The sequence below is a fragment of the Rattus norvegicus genome, chromosome 18, assembly GCF_021556685.1.
Source record: "Rattus norvegicus strain SHRSP/BbbUtx chromosome 18, alternate assembly SHRSP_T2T, whole genome shotgun sequence".
In the NCBI taxonomy this organism is placed as follows: Eukaryota; Metazoa; Chordata; class Mammalia; order Rodentia; family Muridae; genus Rattus; species Rattus norvegicus.
The window spans coordinates 77,478,702-77,504,894 of NC_141551.1; the positions used below are offsets into that span (position 1 = coordinate 77,478,702).

The 26,193-nt window shown below is 45.0% G+C and overlaps 1 long non-coding RNA gene across 1 annotated transcript; it reads right to left on the minus strand.

Annotated features, from left to right (window-relative positions):
* Positions 1-13,931: 13,931 nt before the first annotated feature.
* Positions 13,932-23,185, minus strand: LOC102548779 (uncharacterized). Its single transcript, XR_015643153.1, has 4 exons — positions 23,021-23,185; positions 20,672-20,736; positions 14,880-14,972; positions 13,932-14,155 (listed from the first exon to the last, which is right to left on the minus strand). It is a non-coding gene; the product is annotated as an uncharacterized LOC102548779 (long non-coding RNA).
* Between the last annotated feature and the right edge of the window lie 3,008 nt (positions 23,186-26,193).

The window sequence follows — 26,193 nt, forward strand, 5'->3', positions numbered from 1 at the left end:
CCTTTACTAAACCAAGAAAAGATTCTCCTTGCGGAAGGATGGTGATGGTTAAGTTCAAGGAAGTGCTTCATTCTATAACTCGTTCATTACAAGGTCAGAGCAATAGTTTCACATGGCCTTGCTTTATCATAGGGCACACCTGTGGCCTCATCCTTAGGCCTGACCTAGAATGAACGTTTTTCCTGGATCACTAATTTGTCCCAAACCTATGTCTCTTCTTTGTGCCATTGTGTTTCTTATTACAGAGCCTTATGTACTATTCTATGGGACTGGGGGGGGGGCACATTCTATTCTTGATTCTAACTTTATTACATCTTTCTGGCAAAACATCTGGAACCATCTCCATACCTTAAGTTTTATTCCTAAAATCATCTGAACCAAACCGGGAATTCTACAGACCCATTAATTCATCTAAACAGCATTGATTCATGAAATTTCATCTTCATGTTGATCTGTAGGAAACTTGCCCAACATGGGGATGGGGAGCAATCAATCACCCAGGAAGTAATCATAGCAGGATATAGTCAGGCTTTCAGGATCCTCTCAGCAGATAACAATGTGCTCAGTACCTGATGAGTGAGATAGACACACAGCTACAGGGTGAGAGGGGCAGCCATGTTCCTTGGAGAACATAACCAATGCTTGGGCTTCATTGCATTGAGAACTGAAGCACCCAGAAAGCCACCCATTCCCCATGCTCCAACCCAGACAGGAATTATTGGCAGATTAGAGCTTTGTGGAGACTTAGATTGTTGTAGATGACCTTGAAGTATCATCAGCCATGTTATTAGCCATGTGTTGTCTGTCCCACATTTCACTAACATTCTTGCAGCTACCACTTTAAGTCCTTGGAAATGTCAGAAGCTCTACCAACCCAAAAGCCATGACTGTCCTCAGAGAACACCTGAGACTGTAACAGGAACTGTCCTCTTTCCTGTAACCTTCACCTGATATCCCCATCAACACATTTGAAAGGAAGGTGTCCACGGCTGGCTGGCTGTACAGTCCAGGCATAGACAGACAACAGGCGTAATTAGTGTCTGCAGATTGTTATATTGTTCCATTATGATGTAGAGTTATCCTGAGGATTATGCTAAGCCTAAACAAGTATATTTTCCTCTTTATGACTTTTAAAATCTGTAATTAAGTGTATATTATTTCCTGGAGCAAAGTTGCCCAGGAGGCCTAGCACCAACAGCTGCACCTTAAGGCCATGACGGAGATCTCACTCACTTGCTTTTCTTTATAGACATGCATAAATACGCCTCTCAAATCCGTCTAGTTAGCAAAATATCCTTCTATTCTTATATTTACCTAGAAGCTACTCATGCTTTACTTATGAGCTTATAAAAATAATTAACAATTAAAACTAACTTTGCATCCATAGTTAAAAGCAAACATCTTAATTGAGTTGGACTTACAATTAGAGACACCAATACCAGCCAGGTACAGAAGCTCCCAGTCTGGATAATATAGAGACAGGTTTGGACAGCCCTGTATAAATAGCTGTCCTCGGTGCAGATACCAGGTGCTGTTGATCCAGCAGTGGCAGGTACTCCGGTCCATCCAGGACACACTCTGCCCCAGGAGGATGCTGCTAGTCACATCCACAGAGCATTTGAAAAGTATCATGGACCAGGGACTCTGATTAATGCTATCAATGTGCAAAAAGAAAACATCTGAGGGAGCCAAAATGGTTCCCAGCCCTCAGCTCAAAGACGTTTCTGTGATTACCGATGCCCCCTTCACATAGTGCTGAGCACCAGCTCTACTAAGGACAAAGATCCCTCTCTCCTGGGAAGAGAGCTTGGAGAAATGCCACCAAATGTCATCACATTTCACCAAGTAGAGGGAACAACACAGACAGGCAAGAGCACAAGAATCTTAGTACAAAGGGCTGCTGAGGCCTCTGTTGACCGTAGGGGGTGTCTTAGTCAGGGCTTCTATTCCTGAACAAAACACCTTGAGCAAGAAGCAAGTTGGGGAGGAAAGGGTTTATTCAGCTTACACTTCCACATCACTGTTCATCCAACAAAGGAAGTCAGGACAGATACTCTCACAGGACAGACACTTGGAGGCAGGAGTTGATGCAGAGGTCATGGAGGGGTGCTGTTACTGGATTGCTTTTCCTCGCTTGCTCAGCTTGCTCTCTTATAGAACCCAGGACCACCAGCCCAGGGATAGCACCACCCACAATGGGCTAGGTCTTCCACCCTTGATCACTAACTGAGAAAATGCTTACAGCTGGGCCTCATGGAGGCAGTTCCTCAAGGGAGGCTCCTTTCTCTATGGTAACTCAAGCTTGGGTCAAGTTGACCCACAAAACCAGCCAGTACAGGGGGGAACTGATGACATCCCAGCGTGGTGTTCAGCTGCTGAAACTCAAATGCACAGGCAGTTAGATAACCTAGGCATCAAGTTATTGCATCTGGAATCAACTGAGACTCACTCTCTGGGCTGGCGAGTGGGCAGTGCCTTCCACAGTGCCTCCATATAAGGAGGCTTGACAGAAAGCTGCGCTAATTCTCCCTTTATGCCTGGCTTGTGAATGCATCAACATTGTTGCTACTGCTGCTGGCACTACACCTTCCCACACTGGTGGACGAGAAAGTGGATTCCGAATCCACCTTCTTCAACCTTCCAAGTAGACTGAAAGCAGCCATCCCTCTAGGAATCTTCCAGGTATTCAGTGTCTGATCAGGACTTTGGCCTCTTGAACGGAACAGCCCCTGGGCTCTCAGCCCCTCTAGCATGTGGTCGTCCACTGTTAGGTTTATCCAGCCTGTCCGAGTAAGCCAATCTAATTAATATGTATTTATTCCACCACCCCTCCCCAAATTTGTTCCTGTCGGGAAGTCTGGGCAATGCAACAACCATAGATGTAATTATTAATCCTGTGCCAAACACTAGTTGTGCAAGGTGAAAAAAATCCCAGGCTAGCTGGCCTAAGCGGACAAAACCAGTTAGCACCCAGAACTAAGTAAACTATGTACTGGAATGATAGCTGTGTGGCATCACACTCAGTTTACACAGTACGGGAAGTCAAACTCATAACCCTGCACCCTTGGCCAGCACTCTATCCCCCAAGGTATACTCCCATCCCTCTAGACCAAATACTCCACTTGGAAGAAGTCTGTTGTCTCCCTACAATTTAGTTTTAAGGAATTCCCCTCTGAACAAATGTCAGACTGCAAAGGTTTCCATCAGCAGGACCACAAGGCCTGAGGCACGCTCTTGACGAAGGAAGGAAGCTTGTGGAGAAAGGTGACTGTGGAACACATGCACAAATGGACAGAGTCAACTGTGTGAGCGCTAAGGGCCTAGAGGGGCCAGGCAGGCACTGTCTGCCACAAGACAGCCAGTGTCACCTTCCTATGTACCCACTTCAGGTGGGTGAGCCTCAGCGTGGCCCATTCTCTATCTGTAGGAGGAGCTCAATAAGGAGCAGGTCGCAAAAGTGTGTTTTAGAACAAGCCCAGCAAGAAAGGCAGAAGCGACAGCCGGGGACGTGGCTGTATCAGTTGAGTGCTTGCCTATCATACAATGAAGCTCTGAGACTGATCCTCAGGACTGCATAGACCAGTCGTGGTGGAGTGCCAGCCTGGTAGGGGGTGGAGACAGGGGCATGAGAAGTTCAAGGTCATCCTGGCTATCTTGAAAGCTCAAGGCCTAACTGGGCTACAAGAGACCCTGTCTCAAAAACAAACAAAAACCAGAGCCTTCCCATTCCAAGTTTTCCAGTCTGACCCCTTCTCCCGGTTTTGAGAAACTCCGCAGACTAATTTAAGAGGAAGCTGTTCTAACCTGTGCCTGGACTTTGGTGGGAGGCAGTTGCCTTCCTGGACTCCCGTACGCTGCTGTCTTCACAGGGCCCAGAGGACATCCCCAAGTCCTCTGTGACTTTCATCTCTTTACAGCCCACACGCACACTTGCCATACTTCTTGCTGCCCCCCTCTCATTCCCACACGGGCATCTTTCTGTTCTCACTAATGTAACTGATTATAAATGGAATACATTTCTGCCAGAAAGAAAACTTGACATGGTGTAAAAGCCAAGCATAAGAGAAGCAAGAGCACAGCTGATGAGAAGGAAGCACTGCTAATGACTGGATGAATTAATTAATTCACAATTTCCCCTCAAATATGCATACCCATGGAATTACTAGGAAGGGTTAATAAATCACTCCGTGTGGTAACTTGCTTCCCCGTTTGGAGTGACATGACATGGTGAACACCTGCTTCAGTCTTCTGGTTCCTTGAATAGCCCTACCATTGCATAGAAACCAACAGGATGAAAAAGGAAGCAATGTGACATCAGCCAGTGAGCATTGTGTCTGGTGTGTGACAGGTCTCACGCGACTACTTCTCAGATGGATAGGCCTGGGTTTTAATGAATGGCTGTTCCTCGTGGCTCTATACACAGACACCTTCAGCCAATGGGAAAAGTGACCAAACAAACATCCTTGTTTTTCAGTTCTTTCTTCGAAAACCTGTATGATGCACCCTGAAGCTAAAGTGGGGATTAAACTGTTTAAAAATAAAAAAGAAGAACTGATTGAATGCAGCACTAACCCTCCTTCTCCCTCAGATCCGATTTCAAGCCGCCAGACAGAAGGTCCACAGTTGTTGAGAGGTGTTCACGGTGGCCTCACTACATGCCCTGGCATGTGTGTTCCCAGTGCCTCCATGGTGTGGCAGAGGCAATACTGTGTGTCACCCATTTTCCTGGCTCTCAACAGTAGAGCTAGCCTGTCTCCAGCCCCTTCCCAGGTGGCCCAGATAAATCCTGGATGGTGGGTTTGCTCCTTTGTCAGTGAAATCATCAATCTGATCTGAGGCTGCAGGACTCCTAACCCTCTGGCTCATGTGAAGTCACCAAGGGTAGGGAACTAAACCCCTGAACAATCAAAGGAAATGTCATCTATTTGAAGCAATGCTAATCTGCCTGAACCTAAGCACATTCACCAAGAGGCGTGGCCACTGCTAGTTGGGGGCTTCTGGGAGCAGCTGGGGACAGATGGGGCTGCTGGAGACAGATGGGGGGCTACTAGAAGCAGCTGGGGGCATCTGTTGATCGCGTGGGGGGATTCCAAATTGCTCCCACCTTTTTCATTGAGTATGATCCAATTTATAAAGCTGCTGATACTTGCCTGGGTGCTGTGGTGGACAGGCTGTGTATCCCAGATGATGTCATTGTGAGCCAAGAAAATACAGAAGCCATTTCTTGGTTCTGAGACAGCAGGAGTGACCATGCCTGACCTAGGCATTATCTCCATGGTGTACACCCACAGTGATCAGCTCTCCTCACTCACTGCCAAGATCTTTCGTTGTAAGATCTTGTAGTTTATCCACTTGGAAATTTGAAGAAATGGAAGGACTTGTAGTATCTTTGTGAGAAAACCATCCTTATTTGAAGGTTTGAGTTCTAACCCCATCCTTCTGATTCACCATGAACCTGACTCTCCCAGCCCAGCTCTCTCTTGCTTCCAGCATGTCAGCTCACTGCAGTCCAGCACAGTGCTGAGGTCCCTTGGCCTGGATTTGGTGTCAGTTACTTCCTGCTCTCTCTCCTTTCATGCTTTGGCTTCTGCCTCCAAGGGGAAGGAGCCAACTGCACAAAGAGAGACAACATGCCCTCCGGCATCCGTCTCCTGGTGTCTAACATCTGAAGATGACCCAGGCATTTACTTGTGTTTTGTTGAGTCATTTTATCAAGCTGTGTGTGTGTCATCAGGCGTAATCTCTCTGATTTATTCCTCAGGTCTCATGGGCCCAACTCCTTTCACTGGTATATAAATTAGATCTTTATTAAAATGTTTACGAACTTACTAAATGGTTTTATCCACCCACCCACCCCCGTATCCCCAACACACACACATAATCCACTCTTAGCCTGGAGAACTGAATGCAGATCCGAAAGCCTGAGTGGTCCATGAGTGTTCTGAAAATTTACACATTATAAAACAAAACATGGAGTTTGAAGTTTTATTTCTGTGACTTGTAGCACAATACACACTCAAGGTCAATCTAGGTGCTCATGGTCAATCTCTGGCCTCCACATAAAGCACACGCATGGAGACATATGTGCTACTGCTCACATGTGCTCACACATATGACTGTGCATATGCACAACACACACACATATCCAAGTGGAGAACAAACAGAGAAAAGAATGAGGCAGGAGGTGAATTACCAGTCACGTGAGAAATAGTCCGAGGAAGCAGCTTACCCACAAAGCCCCCCGACAGCCCCTCCCCATTGTGTAGGCAGGTCATGTGATCTCCGGAGCTGAGAGCTCATTTCTGGCTTGGGAAAGCTGATGGGCTTGTGCTGACCTTTTACATAATAATGAGAAAAATGATTCAATCTTACTGAGAAGCAGCAATGCTAAGACACCAAGAAGAGGAAAAAGGGCTGAAGGTGGCTTGTCTTCTGACCATGGGGATTTATGATCTCCTTCAATGACATTGCAGCAGAGACAAAAACAAAGGGAAATTCAGGAATTAGTCTGATGGCTCATTCAGTAATGTGCTTATATGTAACTATGAGGACCTGAGTTCAACTCCCCAAACTTATCTTAAAGAGCCAAGCATGGCCAGGCGGTGGCTCACACCTTTAATCCCTTGCTGAGGGAAACGGGGGTGCAAAAGCAAGTGGATCTCTGTCAGTCAGAGGCAATCCTGGCCTATGCAGTGTGTCTGAGCCCAGTCAGTTTTGAGACCTTGTCTTAAAAGGGAAAAAGGCTGGTCATGATGGTATATGTACCGAGGAGGCAGAAAATAAGGACCCTTGAGGCTTAGTGACCAAATCACTGAACCTCGGGTTCAGAGAAAGACACTGTCTCAAAAATTATGATAAACAGTGTTTTAAGAAAACTTTTAGTTTTGACCTCTGGCCCATACATACTTGTATACACATACCTGCACACATGTACATGCACACACACGTACCATGCAGAAAGAGCTGCAGAGGGAAAGCAAGCTTCCTGGGAAGATGGTCTACCATCTTGGATGGCTGCAATGGGAGTACTCAGCTGGGCTTCAGCCCTAGAGACTTTTTTGCTCCTTACTACTGAAGTGCTTTCTCATGCTTGACTTTGCCAAATTCCTCATTCATTGGGCTTGGTGTGAGTGAGAGTTTTCACTCAGTCCCAAGGAAGTCATCTTAGAACTCCTAGAAATATGAGGACAATCCTATTCCCTTCCTTTTCTAGTGATGTTGATGGAGTCTTCACTTGCAAGATTTCCTTCAGAAACTTCGTGTGGGATAGGAACACACACACACACACACACACACACACACACACTGAGAGAGAGAGAGAGAGAGAGAGAGAGAGAGAGAGAGAGAGAGAGAGAGAGAGTTTTTAAAAATGTGTCTGTGGAGACACTGATTGTCTCTGATAAAGCAAACCCCTTGTCATCTAGCACATTGTTCTTCCTGAAGCAGGAGGATGCCATTGCCCTTTGGGGAGGAATACTGTGTGGTATCTGTCCAGAAGTTTTGGGTCAAGTAAGAATGAAACCATCTCTAGTCTCAGCTGTGTCCTCAGCTGTTTTGTTCAGTACTTACTATATATGCTACACTTAGATGTGTGTATGAGGTAAAACATACAAGGCCTATTTTCAATATCAGAGGAGCCTCAGACTTAAGTTTACCAGGTCACAAATAATCAAGAGGTGCTGGGTCCGTCTCCTTGGCAGCTGCTGCCTGCCCGCCTAGGTGTCTGGTTTACCTTAAATTTGAAAACTTGCACTCTGCTCTGTGACTGAACCCATACACGTGGAAAGGGAAGGAATATTGACCCCCAGGAAGTTGGGGGAAGTTCTAGGTGGAGCTGGCCTAGATGGACAGGAAGACTGTAACTCTCTGATGGACCTAGGCAAAGGGGAAGAGAAGTAGGAACTTGGAATTAAGACTACGAAAGCCACTGCTGCTACCAGATGGGTATGGCAACCATTTTGCTTCTTGGTTTGGACTGCAGCCAGTTTTGCAGAAACAAACAGTGGGCTTTCTTATATCGTCTGTGACTTGTAGTCACTTATACTGGTTATTGGAAAGCAGAGGTCTCATCTATCCCAGCTCTGTGGGTTTCAGGATGGCTGATGGCAGTTGGGGACCTGGGCCTGGGATTGCTGCTGTGGTTTTGAGGCAGCACTGGTTTGCAGCCTCTTATTGCACTCGGGGGCTTATTCCGAGTGTTTGACTTTGATTGTTCTATTCTAGGTATAGATACTGTCAGATAGTGACTCATAAACTCTCACGGTCTAGCCTGTGTACCAGGTGCTTTGGGGACTTCTACGCTGGAGTCACTTACACTTTAAATGGTGTCCATCAGCTATAAGACCATGATCAGTTTACGAGCAAGGGAAACAAGGAGTGGGGACAACAAGATCTGGCCTTCTTTGTTGAGCCAATAACCACCACAGAGGATCCCAGTCTGCATGTGACCCACCTCTGCTTCCTCTGCTAGGTAGCCACAGTTTGAGCCACTGTAAGAACTCGGTGTACTCGGTGACCCAACAGGACATGGGATGAAGGGGACATGCTGGTTCCTCGGGGACAAGGATATGGTGGTCTCTTGCTCTTGGTCACATCCCTCTACTAGCTGGGCAGTTATATAGTCATCTGGCAGCCAGGATGATGGGGGAAATGATCAGAGGCCAGAGGATTCAGGGAAACAGTCTTTCATTAAAGAGGAAAACAGTTGCTGGCAAAGCACATTTACTCCTGTGACCCCCACAGAGCCTGGAGGGAAGCTACTGCAAAAGGCACAGGACTGGAGAAATCAATCCAAAGGTGTCAGCTATTCTAAAACCAACCGCTCACTTCCCAGTGTCAACCGCGGTTCTATTCACACTGTGAAACATAAATGGAGCGAGGAGAAATGAAAGGATACGATTCCAAGGGTGGTTCTCTGGACTCGGTAATGTCAACTCTCCCTCAAAGACCATCAAAACATTTCCTGATTAGAAGACTCCAGCTCTTAAGCCAACAGCTGTTGCAGAGAAGCTGGATTAGAGCAGCCTGCTGGTGCCTTGTTATGGAGCCAGACAGGACTTTGTATGCTTGGCTGCTTCAGAGCCTCTTCCAAAGAGGCAAGAGACAGTCCGCCCTGTGTGAGGCAAGACTGACAATGGGCAAACAAATGAGAATGTTGAGGTGATTCTTCAAAAGTAAACTGTTGCCTTGATTAGAGGGAAAACAAAGCTTGCTTCTCTATAAGGAAACGCTGTGGCTTGAGGGCACCGTGTTACCCACAGTCTCCTTTGAAGACATGGTTTCCAGTTGGCAGGGGAGGTCAGAGGAGGTTGTAAAATCTGTTGGAGGTAGGCATTTGCTGAAAGAAATAGGTCACCAAAGGCTGGTTTCCTGATCTCTCTCTCTCTCTCTCTCTCTCTCTCTCTCTCTCTCTCTCTCTCCTTCTGCATTCTGATCCCCTGGTCCCCCTCTCTTGCAGCTTCCTGGATCTTCTGGATGTCTAAGGTCCTAGGCACATGCCCCTGCTACCAAGAGGTCTGCCATGCTATGATGGGTAGTATCCTCCAACCAGGTCGCTCACTTCTGTAAATCATCCTCTTCTGTCACTGCAATGAAAAGGCAAAGAAGGTGACACTGGAACGCTAAGTTATCTTGCAGCATGTTTCTGAGCAACAGATGAGCACAGGCTTGTCTGCAGCCTCACCTTCAAAAGAACATCCTGACACAGTGAATGATATGCCAGCCAGGTGGTCTAAGGGCCAACATGGAGTAGGTGGGCACAGGAAGGCCCTTTGCTCATGGTCTACCAGCTTCCATCAGAAACTCCTTCCTTTGGTCTATGGTGCTGCAGAACTGGGTAGGGCCCCTAATGCCACTGTGGCTGCCACTTCTGTCCCACCCCTCAGGTTATGACACAGACATATGGAGTCTTCGAGGGTGTGGTGATCCATTCAGAAGGTAGAAGCAGAAAGACAGGCAGGATTTGTGCAGCACTGTGCTCGGTACTGACAATGAAATGAGAATGTCCACGGTGCATGAGCTTTGAGTTATAAGGGACATTAGTCTGCAGTGCTAGTCTCTCTCTAGAAACCTTATCAGTTTATCACTGATCTGTGAGCTCTATCCAGTTACTTTAATTTACATGGGAAGTAAATGTTGAGTGTCACTTTTCTCCACCCCGAAGGACCATGAAGCATCAGCTATTGAAAAGAGTGCTGTTCCCTTGGAAACACGTCCAGAGTAGGATACAGAAAACATGGAAAGTCTATCCTATCTTAAAAGAGGTGAATCAAGGGGTTGGGGATTTAGCTCAGTGGTAGAGCGCTTGCCTAGGAAGTGCAAGGCCCTGGGTTCGGTCCCCAGCTCTGAAAAAAAGAAAAAGAAAAAAAAAGAGGTGAATCGATACATAACTTTAAAGGAAGCATGAATGTACATATATTACATTCATATATACATATATTCATAAATATATACAGACAGACCACACACACATTTTCATAAATATATACAGACAGACAGACAGACTACACACACACATATATGACCAAGAAATTATACTCAGAACCTTAAGGCAGCAAAGCAAAACTAGAAGAAATAATTGAACAAACACTTGAGAAAAGAAAACAAGAGAGCACAAGTGTGTGCAAAAGTATTCATAAGCTTCCTAAGGGAAATACCAATCACAGTGGGTACCAATCACATAGACTACCACACATTCTCCTGTGCATGGCATGCAGAGTTGCAGAGCACCGAGGCTAGCCTTGTGGTCAAGACCATCTGGCAGTTTGCTGCCAGAATAAATGCACCTGTGGCATACTATCCAGCCTGTTACTCTTGGGGACTCATCGGTGGCATCATATCTAATGAGTTACTCTTAGAGATTTATAAGAGGAAAATAAACAACACAAATAGAAGTGTGTACTGAGGTTCATGGTACCTCCCATTACAATAACAAAATCTGGTGTGAGTTGACCTATCTATGGCTACATGATGAAAAGATTGTGATTGATCTGATTATTGACTCTTTTCAAGGAGATACCATTTATCTGTAAGTCTGGGTGCACACTTACATGCACACATCAATATGGATGAACCTTAAAGCCATTAGATCCATAAAAGACTCCAGACACAAAGAACCACAATGCATGTTTTCATTCATGTAATTGGTGTGTGCCTGCGTGTGTGCGTGCGTGTGTTGGATAGAAGTCAGCCTCCCATGTCCCTTCTCAGGCACCATCCACTTTATTCTTTGAAACGGGGTTTCTAAGTAGCCTGGAACATGCCAAGTAGGTTAAGCTGGCCAATCATCAAGTCCCAGGGCCCCACCTGTCTCCTGCCCAAATATTTACATATAATGTTTGAAATCATAATTTACAGACCACAGGCAGCTGTGGGCATCGGCCAGTGCTTGGGTATTTACAACATGCTTCATCTGTTGATGTGGGTTACTCCACATTTTGTGTGCTTGTCAAATGTCACCAAGTGTCCACTTAATATGGGAGGTTTTGCTCAATGCAAACTCCTTCACCACAGCTGCTTCTCACAGAGAAGGTAGCAACCAGCTCAGTCAAGGGCTTTCCCTCCAGGCCTCTCACCGTAGAAGCTGAGCAATAGGAGAGGACTTTCTCTTTTTAAATTAGCAGCTATAGATAAAGCGATTTGGCAAAATGACGCTGGTTGTTAAGGATGGGCCATAGGCACACAGCTTGCGTCAGATACTTCTCTGTGTTATTATCTGTTTTCCTACCCACATGAACCTCTGGTTGCCCTAGTTCTACTCCCCAACTCTCTACTGAGTACCTATGAAACTCTCTCACTGAAGAGAACTCCCTGATTTCCTAACTCGGGCTATAATCAATGACTAGATTGGCCAGTGACTTATAAGTTCTGTGATCAGGTTAAGACAAGGGTATCTGTAAAAGCAGCTGGCTGGTCTCTGTTACCCTGTTCTTCATCTGGGGTACAAGTGTGCTCTGCCAGCTTCCTGATCCCAGCAGGGGCCTTCTGCTAACCTCTCATGTTAGTGTGAGCACGCTAGTGCCTACCCACTGCACAGAGAGCTCCAAACCGAAGCCTGAGGCATATGCAAAAGTGTCTCAGTCAAGTTCAGCTTCAGGTGATGGACAGAATTCTAACATCATTTCTGTTGCTCGGATATAAAACTCTGACCCAAAACAACTTGTAGGAGGAAGAGTTTATATTAGTATACAATCAAAGATTACTTACAGTCCTTCAGGAAGCCAAGGTAGGAACTTGAAGCAACTAGTCACACCGTATCCACATTCAAAAGCAGAGAAAAATGGGTGCAGACGTGCTCAGGGTCGCTAGGCTATACCACTTCTCTGTGGTACAAGGCCCCAAACCAGGCTATGGTGCCAAGCACAAGACAACCTCCCTGAGACATGCTCACTAACGTATTGTTTACCATCCCCGCAGTGAGACTCTCTTCCCAGATTATTCTAGCTAAGGTCCGGTTTACAGTGTGGGCCAAGCATGAAGCTAGTGTCTGAGAATCAAACTATGTGCTCTAGGTGAGACAGTAACTTTGGGAGGATTTTACAGCCATGGATCTTGTCTAGGCCAACTTAATTATACGGACTGTTGATTCCGGTGACCCAGATGGAAACTGTGAATTTGTGAATTTTTCGATGGTTTCAAGAACGGTGACGTTCTGGATTCAGACCGGCTCCACAGATTCCACAGTGCATCTCCTTTGCTCGCTAACACCTACAGATGCACAGCAGAATGTAGACCAGCAATGTAAGTCTTTCCACCTCGTTTTAAACACTTTACACATTTTAAAAATATATCCGCCTTGGAGGTAAAGCTGGTCCCTTTATTGTTCATTTGTTTTTGCTATCTAATTTTAATTTATTCTTTGAAAACTTCATACATGTGCACAATGTATATTGATCATATCCTCCTGCCACCCCACACCTCCAATTCTCCCACACCTTCCTCCCAACTTCCTTTCCTCTCGATTATTTATTTAAGGTGACTGAAGGACAGTGACGTATGAACATAGGCTAATCCCACTGGAAGCAGCAGTAAGTGACATGGGCATTTCTTAAGTCTTTGTCCCATATGCTGCTCCACTAGGAAACCATGGGAGTACTGCTCTGTTTTACGGCCCATAACACTCTCAGGAAATGTACGTTCTGCAAGCTTGCTCTCACCATCTCTTTAGAGGTAGCATGTGGTAAGTGATCACTAGCCACTGGTCACAGTGCTCATCCTAGCATCCACCTCAAACTCAAGGGTCAACAAAAGACTAGCCCTCGCGTGCACCCAAACCTGGATGCCAGGCAGGATCAGCAAGAGTTATTGGGCTTAACGACTTATGAAAAAAAATAACCAAGTTTGAGAACCTAACCTTGCAGGGTGCTAAGTAGCTATGCAGCTTTTCTGCTAACTTATGTGACTGTGCATAGGGCTGGGGGCTTCAGCTATCCCAAGAAGCTCTCTGAGAAGAGCTGATTTTCATGCTCCCAGAGTTAGCAGGTAGCACACAGGAGACTTTCTGTTCTTCCTCTGCCTGGGTAAGCAACAGGTTAAAGGTATCAGGGTCTGGACATCTGCAGGCTGGTAGTGGGAGGCTCTTGGGAATAGCACCCCTTCCCTGTCCAGGCCACTGGACTTGTCCAGAGGATGAACTTTATCCAGCAAGGAATGGCCAGCTTTGAGGAACAGGAGAGGGTAGTTATGGCTGCCCCAAGCTGTGGACACTCCCGATCCCATTTAATCCCTGAAGAAACTCTGCTAGTCTAGTCATGTGTTCTTCTCTATGTCTCTATTTCACAGATAGGTGATCTGTGATTCATCTGAGATTTCAATGTGAAAACAATTCAGACTGGAATCACCTGGCACCGGATACCACGTCTGTAGCTATGAGACTGCCCGGCTTCTTGCATTCAATCCTGAAACAAGGTATATAGCCACCAAGTCATTTTCAATATCCCGTAATAAAAACTTTAATTAGAGAGCCTTCCATCTCCTGCAATCTAAACTCCTACTAGGACAGGTAGTTGTGAACTACAAAGGCTCGGTCCCGGCTCTAGTCCAGAATAGCAAACACAGTCTGTTTCATCTTCATGCCAAGCTGCAGGATCTCAGACGGACAGCAGGGGGAGGTGGTGACCAAAAGTGGAGCTCAGGGTTCTGCAGGATTGCCTGCCTGCTGCAATGGAAATGTGTGGAGATGAGAGTACATTCGTTAATTTTCCAACGAAATGTTGCTCTTTCCCGCACGCCTCGAAATCACTCCTCTGTAGACCTATTCTCATTGTTCAATACCATGAGATGACAGGGAATGGTGGCTAAGATAGGGACAGATAGCGAAGTCTTTCAGCCTGCTGGGGGATAGCTCAGGGGTAGAGAATTTGCCTGGCGTAGACAAGGACTTGATTTTGGCTTCCCATTCTACAAAGAATAAAAAAAAATTCCTCTACATATAGTGATTAAATTAAATGTTTTAAATTAATATAAGAACTTCTGAATTGTATTTCTTATCCATTCTTTGATTTAACTTTGCCTTACTACCTTCTTGGTAAAATACGCATAAAATTCAAAGCAGCATATATATTCATGAATGAATATATTCAGGAATGAACTAGTATCCAAGACTCATAGTTTAGCCTTAGAGAGGTGTTTGCACTAACTGGGGCTAGACATCTGGGAAAGAATGTTAACGGAGCCAGTGTTTCTGTGCTGGTCATCCCATTCTCTCTGCTGAGAGGCTTAGACTCCTCCTTTAAGATGCACTACTGAAGCCTGTCAGGACATGCCAGCCATGGACACAAGGCACAGGGACCACACTTTCAAACAGGGTAGAAGGGCAAGCAGACAGTCCTAGCTGAGGTGTGTCATATCTGGGGACGAGCTCAGAGCCTGTACTCACTCACCTGGTGGTGGGCGGCAGTCATGACCCCTCTACCCTCTATAGCCAGTCCACAGGATGGAGTCTCATTAAAATATGGGGAAAAGAGAAAGGTAACCTGGTAGAGATGAGAGAGGGGATGAAAAGGTACATTCTATGGCAACAATGTTCAAATCCTCAGTATTCTTTTACTATTTATTTATTTCGTGTGTGTTGGTGTTTGGTCTAAATGTACGCCTGTGTGCCACGTGTGTGCAGCGTCAAAAGAGGGCACTGGATCCCCTTGAACTGGAGTCACAAACACTTGTGACACGTCACATAGGTGCCAGGAATCAGACTCGTGCCCTTTAGAAGAGCATCCAGTGCTCCTACTTTTGAGCCATTTCTCCAGCCCCAAAGATAGATAGATATACTGTATACTCTACTCTACTCTACTCTACTACTATACTATATTATACTACTATACTGTACTATACTATACTACTGTACTATACTATACTATACTATTCTATACTACAATGCTATACTATACTATACTACTATACTACTGTACTATACTATACTATACTATACTATACTACTATACTACACTATACTATACTATACTACTATACTCTACTCTTCTATACTATACTACTATACTACTGTACTATACTACTATACTATACTACTATACTACACTATACTATACTATACTATACTATACTATACTACTATACTCTACTCTTCTATACTATACTACTATACTATACTATGTACTATACTATACTATACTACTATACTATATTATACTATACTACACTATACTATACTATACTATACTACTCTACTCTACTCTATTACTATACTATACTATACTACTATACTACACTATACTATACTATATTACTATACTCTACTACTATACTATACTATACTACTATACTACACTATATTACACTATACTATACTATACTACTCTACTCTACTCTACTATATAGATATACATGATGTGTCATGGTTTGTTCATGCACACACATGCATGTGCACAGGTGCATATGCAAGTATGCACACACACACCCCCACACACACAAACACACACACAAACACCATTTTTATTTTTACCATTGTAAAAATTAAATATGAGAAAATTAACCTGAAAAATGTTTTACTAAAATTGCCTTAGTTCAGATTCAGCCGGGAGCTTCTACAGGGAAGTGAGGTTTGCAAGCTCAAGACCTGCTTCCTGCTTTGACTCCACCTCAAGGGGAGTCCACCCAGGGAGAACGCTGCTCGGTCCGATTGCCTGGGAGGTAAAAACTGCATCCTGTAGTTTAGTACTTCATTGTGCTTCCCTGTCTTGTGATGTCTTTTGCTGAGTTGAGCTGGGTTCCTTTTGTTGTCTCTGACTTTAGAAGTTTACCAGCATCAAAGGTTTACATTTAGCTGTCTACAGGGTAAAAGCTCGGCAGGCTGTTGGTACTGACTGCCATTAGAAACCTGCTGTAATCTTTATTTGTTTCATGATAATAATGCAAAGATAAAGGTTTGCAAAATCCAGCATCACAGGAAAAGAGTGCTTGCACCAATTTCTGCCTAAGGCTGAGTCGTTTGAAAGTTCCCAACACACAGTACCTCTTCCCTTTTCTTTCATTTGTACGCAAGTGTCCAAAAGTATGTGGGCACATGTGTGTGCACTGAGCTGGACGTCAGGTGTCCTTGACCACTCTCCTTGCCCACTGATGCTGGGTCTTGCAACTGAACACAGAGTTGTTGGATTGCATTTCGGCTGGCCGGCTCGCCCCAGGAATCCCATCTCTGTGTTCCTAGACTTGGAATAACAGGCAAACTGCAGTGCCCCCCCTGGGATTTATACAGGTTCTAGGGATCTGAGCTCTGGTCCTGATGCTTGAACAGCAAGTACCCTGACCACTGGCCTATGGCTCCCAGTCCTGGAGCTTACAATTCTTCACCATATCCAAACAAACTTCATAAAGTAGTAACAAGTGCTAGATGTTGAAATTGTCAACACACACACACACACACACACACACACACACACTTGTACACTTGTACCACAATATTTGTTTGACAAAACTGATGTTGAAATGTAAAAGAAAAACTTTAGCATGTAGACGTGGTGGCTTCTCTCTTTGCCTGTCACCCATCATCAAACAATGTCACACAAGTTGGAACATTTCAGGAATTTGTTTTGTAAATCAACCAGTTTCTTAGCATAGAACATCTTTACTGGTGGATCTCAAACACAGCTATCATTTCATCCAGGTTGTCTGGGGGTCCTTAAATTGGGTATTTGAAACATAATATACCAAATTTTTCTCCATGGCAACTGCATCACAATGAACAGACTACAAGACTGGACTGCAATAAGAATGAAGACACAGGTTGTCGAGGACTGAGATTTAGTGCAGCACGCTGTGTAAACGCTATAACACACGTATGCTTGGGCACACACCAGCATACTAACATGCTTGTTTTCCATAAGAAATAATAAAGGAGACGTGTATCTGTCAATCTGCATGAGTTCAAATTGAGAAGACCCATGACTTTGCAGCAGGTAAATTAATGAGATATTTGAAAGGTGATTTTTTTTTTTTTGCCATATAAAAATCAGTGGTCCAAAAGGCACTTTGTAGCAGGTAGTCACTTGGACGCTAAATATTTAGTATTTTGCTATAAAAGTATGCAGGGCTGAACATCATCGATGACTTCTACAATGTCTGTTTCTTAAGTCAACACCTACAGCATATGTTTGGAGAAGCAACAGCCATTTAAGAGTTTCCAAAATGTCAGAAGTTTATATCAACCATGTATAGCCTTGAAAAGCAATGCAGATATGTCTAACTTTTAAATATTTTGACATCATTATGTACACAAGAAATTGTGATCGTGTCTCCCCATTTCCTCCTTGTATCCCCCTTCTACTCCTGTTGCCGCCTCTGTCTTTCTAACTCCGCCTCCTCTTGCTTTTGTGCAGTTCTTCCTTGCACAGAGAACTATGGCTACTCTACGCTCAGGATTCCAATGTCGGGGTAGGTAGCATTTGTCTACAAGGCAGCATTTTGAAGCAGCACTGCAGCACTCTCTCCCCTTTCTCTGGTTCTTACAGTCTTCCTGTAGCTCTTCCTTGGATCTTAGATAAGGTTATGTAGATGTCTAATTTAGGAAGCTATTTTTTAAAAAATTGAAAATAGTATTCATCAGATGGCTCTTCTTGGGAAGGTATGAACCAATGTCTATTGATTCCAATGAGAAAATCAATACAGACAGACAGACAGACAGACAGACACACACACACACACACACACACAAAGAGAGAGAGAAGGGGTGGGGGAGGAGAGAGGGAGAGGGAGAGGGAGGGGGAGGGGGAGGGGGAGAGGGAGAGAGAGAGAGAGAAACTACTGAACAATTCCACCCAGACTGATTTTCATGAACCGATAGTTTACTGAGGTTACTCACAGGAGTGTGGGTGACTCAAAGTCAGCTTTACTAAAATTCATCCCCACATAGGGATCCCACACTCATGAAAGCCGTATTCTTAAATACACGCACCCCCCCACACACACACACACCGTTCCCCGCACAACTTCAGGTTGCTCCAGTAGAGTCTCCGGTTCCCCAGCAACTGCGCACTGCTTATGGGCACCAGAGGTGCCTGGGTGTATCTTGTAAGGTTCTGAGCTACGGGAAGTTTCCTCCCCCCTCTGGGGTGGACTGTTTCAGGTCAGAGGAAATCGCCCCGTAGCAGCCTTGGTTTATGCACAATCAAGAACTTTTAACACCGGGCGGATACTTAATACGAGGCAGAATCTGCTCGCTGGTTTGGTGTTCCGATGACAGGTGAGGATGCAGAGAAAAACATCGCAAACATTTTGCTCTGAGTTGCACGGACACCCATCCTTTTTAAAAATATTAAAACTGTAAATTACATCTTTTCTTTGACTTAGCACCTCCTTTCACCCTCACTTTTGACATCACGGCTTCGGTAACAAAGGGTCCGGTTGCCATGGTTACAGGGCACCAGCCCTACTTCAAGTGAGAATTGCTCTTCCCCTGGTGTATTTGCTGTGTCACGCTTCCTTGAGACACTCTTAGGTTGAAGGCTGGCTGTCCAGGAGTAATTTAGAGATTCCCCTCTCTCAGCCCCCAGTTAAGCAACCATAGTGCTCCTAGTCTATGCTCGTCCTATAACATCATACCCTAAATACTCAGGTTCCATAGAGATCACTCACCATCCCCAAAAGCAGAAGACCTAAGTTTGGACCCTAGTATTTCCATTCAGTGGTTCACAGCTGCTTATAACTCCCGCTCCAGTGACTCCACTGCCTTCTTTCTGGATTCTGCAGGCACCTGCACACACCAACTAACTCTCTCTCTCTCTCTCTCTCTCTCTCTCTCTCTCTCTCTCTCTCTCTCTCTCTCCCCTCCCTCTCCCTCTCCCTCTCCTACCTCTCCCTCTCCCTCTCCCCCTCCCCCTCCCTCTCCTACCTCTCCCTCTCCTCCCTCTCCCTCTCCCTCTCCCTAACTAATTTACGTGTTTTGGAAAAAAGGAATCAGGCTGCTAGAGTGAAGTAGCAGTGATTTCAAAGCAGCTTCACTCAGTGCTTCAAGGAGCACCTACAACACAGTTAAACAATGAAAACATGAAACCTCGAAAAAGAAATGCAAGCACCAGGACTGTAGTGGAGACGTGAGATGCCAAGGTCAGGGGGAGCTTTGAATGATGCAGTTAGATGAGGTCTCTTCAACTGAGGTCTTGGTCAAGGTTTAGGTTCGGTTTAGTGTCGCCCAATCCCCAAAGAACGAGCACAAGGGCCCACAGCCTCCGGATTTCACAGAAAGAAATTTCCATAAAAACTCCACACCAAAGCAAATGATGGTCACAAAAGGCACGCTGCCAGTAGGGCGGAGCAGGCATCTCGGCTAATTTAGAGACTGCCTTTCATCTTCCACACACGTAATCAGCAGCCTTCCAAGCTGCTTTCACACCTCCCCAAGGCTGGTGCCTCATCCTCGTTTTCTCATCTTTGATTCTTGCAGTAGCCTGTTTAGCACTTATGAGCATGCATTGTCAGGCTGGAAAAGATGTTTGTCTCTCTTTAGGTGTCTCTCAACAGAATAACACCCACCTACTTCATTTCCGCCTTCAGATAAATCCATTGTATCTACTCAGCTCTGATTTGGACTTGAGATCCCTCAATTAAGCTTACTGATGTCTCAGCATCCAAAAAACAAGCAACTTCCACTTTGGGGGGATTCGTTAATCTCTATCAGTGTTGACTCAGTTCATAGTCACAAACCGCTAAGGAAGGGAAGGATTCAGGGGTCAACACAGAGTCTCAGGAGAAGAGACTGAGATTGGGATTTTGTACCTGAAGAGACTTAAATCAAGTAGTGGTTAATATTTTTAACTTGACAGACTTAGAATGAACAAGGAGATGTGGTTCTAGGCACGCCTGCGAAGGATCATCTAGATCAGGTTAATATCCACTGGTGAGCAGCACCCCACAGGCTGGGCTCCCAGACTACGTGAATGTGAGCTGAGTACCAGCATCCATACCCTCTCTACTCCTGGTTACGGATGCAATGTGGCCAGCTGCCTCAACCTAGTACCATCCGGACTTCTCCACCCGGATATGTACCCTTATACTGTGCACCGAAATAAATGCCTCCTTCCTTGGTTGCTTTTGTTGGGTGTTTTGTCCCAGCAATGGGAAAGCTGTGTTGAGTTCAGGGCATTACCTTTTTATCAAACTCAATGCTTTCTATCCTTAATTGGTCTAGTATCCATTATGCATTTTTTAAAATTGGGCTTACGGTTGCAGAAGACTGGAATCCATGATGGAATGAGCAAAGGAGGCAGATGAGTCGCGAGCTCACACCTTGATCCGTAAACAAGAGGGAGAGAGAGAGAGAGAGAGAGAGAGAGAGAGAGAGAGAGAGAGAGAGAGCTATTTGAGGACGGCACGTGTCTTTCGAAACCTCAAGCCTGTACTCAGTGGCACACCCACAAGGCCACACCTTCTCATCCTTCCCAAACAGTTCCACCGGTTGAGGCACAAGTACTCAGACGTGTGAGTCTATGGGGACATTCCCATTCAAACCACCACATCCTTTCCATAGCCTCTATTTGTGTTTCCTATATCATAACCATCTGTACTGACTGGTTTTGTGTGTCAGCTTGACACAAGCTGAAGTTATCACAGAGAAAGGAGCCTCAGTTGAGGAAATGCCTCCATGAGACCCATCGATAAGGCATTTTCTCAATTAGTGATCGGGGGAGAGGACCCATTGTGGGTGGTGCCATCCCTGGGCTGGTGGCCCTGGGTTCTATAAGAAAGCAAGCTGAGCAAGCCAGGGGAAGCAAGCCAGTAAGTAACGTCCCTCCATGGTCTCTGCATCAGCTCCTGCTTCCTGACCTGCTTGAGCTCCAGTCCTGACTTCCTTTGGTGATGAACAGCAATGTGGAAGTGTAAGCTGAATAAACCCTTTCCTCCCCAACTTGCTTCTTGGTCATGATGTTTTGTGCAGGAATAGAAACCCTGACTAAGACACCATCTCATTAACCTGCTTTCAAAATCCAGTCAAAAGTCCAATTACTCCATGAAGCCTTCCAAGAACCTTTACAACTGAGTCACTCATGTATCAATGTCAAAGGAAGTTACTGGACCATGTCTTTTAAATATGGATGTAGGGGTATTTTGTTATTTTGTTCAACTTGCATTTATATTTTATTTGTCAGGTTTTTAAAAACTTATTCTCAGCAGGGGTGTTCTTGAATTTTCTTCGAATTTGCCAAATGACTATAATACATAGCCCAGGCATGCAGAAGATGGTTTTAAAGTTATCGACTTCACTCAGCATGGGAATGAAAGTCCTCTCACTGGAAATGCAAGCTATTAACACATATTATAATATTTTTATTTTAGTTATGTCTGCTCTAAGATCTCATGAGCTGAGATTAAAAAAAAACTTGATGCAACTCTCAAAACAAAGAGGGGGAAGAAGGGGATGTGGAAGAGGAGGAGGAAGAGGAAAAAGAAGGGAAAATGTGTCCTTTAAAAACTCTATTAACTCAGATTCATCCAAGTGAGTGTTTTGCCTGTATATATGTATGTGTACCATATATGTGCTTGGTTCCTGCGGAGGTCAGAAGAGGTCATCAGATGATCTAGAACTGGAGTTAAGGATGGTTGTAAACCACCATGTAGGTTCTAGGTTCTGGGGACCAAAATAGGGTCCATGGTCTTAACCAGTACAGTAAGTCATCTCTCTAGTCTCTCAATAGTATAATCATTTAGAATTAAAATATAAGATAACCCAAGAACCCACAATGTTACTGTTAAAAGTCAAGATGTGAATGATCTTACCCATAGCTACTGCTTTGATAGATGCGTCTATGAAAAGTCAGTATATTAGACACAACAACTTTACTGAAATTCACATTACCACTTGTTTCTGATAAGGGTAATTCCAGAGGGCAAATCTAGTTTCCAAGTGAACCCCTGAACTTGTCAGGGTCCTCCAACAGGCCTTGACATGATGGGCTTGGAAAAGCTGCCCTCTGAGGATCACCAGGAGCATGAGAGAACAGAGGGCATTTGGTCCTGATACCCTGTCAGCTTTGTCCAGAGGCAATTGGAACCGAGCCTGCTTGCTCAGAGACCCTGTGCTTCTGGGAAAATGGGAATACCATAGGGAAATTGTGGCCTTGTTTGATTATCTTCCACACATAATCATAGAGTCGTTGGGTGGAAAACGGGCCTGGATTGAGAGGGATACATAATGCATTGTTATAATTTGGAGGACCCATGATTCCGAGGAGAAGCAATAGTGGCCCGGGCAGGACTTTGAAACACATCTATAGAAAAGTGATTGGTTCAGACTTGTGGATCCATCCAGGACAGGCCAGACTTAAGCATATTTGTGGTTTATGTTATTGGAGATAATTTCTAAGTTTTTGACTCAAGTAGGTAAGTGAATGATGGATTAGTTAATGAAACTACTGTGAGCTTGGGAAATAGACATATATTAGTATGGGAAGAGCCCTCAAAGACGGCGTGCATTTCAATAAATGCGCTCCTAAGGTGCACAGGGACTAGACGGATCAATGCAGCTGTGAAAGTAAAACTTTAAGAGGCAGCACCTGTGCTCCCCAAGTCCTACCTTTATTGTCTTTCCAGTACTAATGTGCTCCCCGGAGCATCCGTAATAGAGATGAAACCATAGGATGTAAGTGGACTAGGCGTTGAGTGTTGAGACGGCTGGAGAACAGAGGCTGGGTTGTTTCATCTTGCCATAGCAGCTTTTGTTAGCATTCTGTCTAGCTCCACCCCCACAGTTACCCGGCAACAGCTAGGTATGCCTGACACTATAAAAGGGGCTGCTTGCCCCCTCCTCCCTCTCTTGCTTCCTCTTGTTCCTCTCTTTCTCTCTTGCTCTTACCCTCTTCCTGCTTTGCCCCTTCTCTCCCCATGTCCCTCCCCCCTTCTCTCCATATTCTCATGGCTGGCCTCTCCTCTCCTCCTCTCCTCTTCTGTTTCTCTACATCTCTCTCTGTTTCTCTGCCCTATTACCCTCTGAACTCCCCTCCCCATGCCCTGAATAAACTCCATTCCACACTATGCCATCGTGTGGTTGGTCCCTCAGGGGGAAGGGATGCCTCAGCATTGGCTCGCCAAGGCACTCCCTTTAGCCAGACCGCCATGGAACCTATCCCCACTCTCTTTATCTTTTTATCAACACAACAGCTTTCTTCTTTCCACATCTGACTCATCAGTGAAATGGTTCTGGTGGATGCTCGTTGGTCTGCATTTAGTTCAAGGATATGTACTTTCACACCTTTGTGCCTACTCTTCTTGCCTTCAGGGCAAGCAGTGACACATCTGTTCCATCCTCTTAACTGTTTATTACCTAGCTCTCTTGTCTGAACATTCATGTACGGATACAGTTGGGGAATTGAATTTGATATTTATTCAACCAGGTGGTTGGGTTCATAGGCTGCCATCAACAGAAAAATAGACAGAAGCCCTAGGTAAGAAGCAACTGAAATCCAAAAGGACCCTCCCTTCTGAGACCTAGAAAGAAAAACATGGGAATACTAATACTCAGGCCAGCACAGTGCCTGTTTTGTCAGTGACACAGATACCTTACACACGGTGTCAGAGAAAGAAAGGAAATGGGTGTAGGAAACTGGAAACTGGCCATGGCTTTGTTCCTGCCATTGTTGGGGGAGATTCGTGTTAAGAGATTTGCAGATGCTGGCACCAGCCAACAGCACAGGCTGCCTATAGCAGTCAAGAACCTGACAGGACCCAGGAAAGCCCAAGGCCCTAAGCAAATGGAAATGGATCTATGTGAGTGAGCATCCTTGCCTCAAGAATCAGCACCATTCCCTCTTCAGCGAAGGACCTGGCCAGCACTCGCCTCTCTCTGAAATCCCTCTACATTTCTCTTCACTAGAAGCACGCCCATGTGTAGCCACGCCCCTAGGAACTAGATAAAGACTTTTAAAAAACAAGCATTCTCAGTCTTTGTGACTTTCAGTGAAGGGCCTCCATAAGAGAAACAGTTTATAGACATGAGGTGGCCATCTTGGCATCTACTCCTCACTGTGACCACTGGGAAAGGTGCTGTGGTCCAGCTAATGCAAGACAAGGATCTGCAAATTGGGGGGCAAAGGTCCTCATCCAATCATGTCCTCAGCGCCTGTGGGACGTAGGAAGCAGCACTGGAGGAGGACAGTCATCATCCCGCCTGACATTTAGATCCATGAGGTGTCCCAACATCCACCTGTTATCTGAATGCCTCTGTACTCCTCAAAGATGGGGTTCCTTCAGTCTTTGGAGTTCAGGCTGACTTCTGCAGACCCTTTGTACTGGCCAGTTTTCTGTTGCTGTCACAAATACCTGAATAACTGTAAAGTGGGGGTACTTTGGGTTCAGCTCCATAGCATAGCACTTGCTCACCATTCACAAGGCTCTAGTTCCTTCCCCTAAGGTGAGAAAGAAAGCACATGCTTATTCTAGCTCACAGTAGAGGCGGGCTCAGGGCGCAGATGCTCGGCCGTTGCTTTCTTGCCTATAGCACAGCAGAATCTTCTTGACAGGACTGCGGTGGGAAACTTCTCACATCATAGCAGCCAGCAAGCAAACGGAAAAGACAGAAAGCACAGTGGTATACCACACTTCGGTTTACTAGGCCACCACCAAGCATTATCTCCTAAAGGTGTCTTCACCTCCAATAGCGCTATTAGCTGGGGCCTAAGCACTTGATTCAGACAAAGCCTTCTACTATATCTTCTTTCAACAATGTCAATATTATTTAAGTGTACTTATATTCTGGACCTGTCCAAGTGTGTCAAGTTTGATAGAATCATAATTTTAATTGAGCACAAAAATAATACTGCGTCTAAGAGGTCACTAATAACCAAATGTTTAAGTTTAATATATACTGTATAACTTATATAACTTATAACTTACTGTATAACTTTTATAACTTATGACTTTTATAACTTAAACTTATATATTATATATTACATATATTTTTGGTGGAGAGAAGCTTGTATGTTCTAAAGTGAAAGAAAAACAGAGCTGTGTTTTCCCTCTCTCCTGATCACCTGTTCATGCTTCTGACTGAGAATGCAATCCGGGGAGAGACAGGAGTGGTTCATTGCCAGACATCTGAGTATTCCCGATGCATCTGTATCTAGAGATGGTAGGAAATCCTATAACAGTAGATTTGAGATGCAAATCCATTAATAAATTTACTGTTTATATCATTCATGTTATTGACAACATTAGAAAGGTCTCAGGCATGATACATGCTCTCTCTGAACCGTTGCATTTAATAACATAAACCAGTGGCTTTCCATCATGGAAATCGGCTGCCCGGGCTCCAAGATAAAGAAGATGAATCTCAGGCTCCAGCTGTCACTCTCCGGCTGTGGCTCTGGAATTTAAATATTCTTAAGTTCACGGTCCTGTCGATTACATACAGGTGGTGATAACTGGCTGCCACACAGAATCACTGAAATGAAACCACAGGTTGCTGTGAGTGACATACGCAGAGCTGTTAGCTCAGGGAGAGGGCGTGGCGTGTCATGAGCACTTACAGAGATCATATTAGCAAGAAATAACATCCTAGTACTCCTCCTGGCTTCTCTCCCATCCCTCTTACATTCGCCTCACATTTCTCCTCTGTCAGCAGCATTCTTCTATGAATTAACAAAGACAGTGACTTCAATGGACCAGACACAGACTGCCTATCCCCTGTGCATCAAAAGGGGAAGTTGTTCTTCTTCTCTTCAAGACCTAAGTGGAGTTGGCTAAACCCTGGGT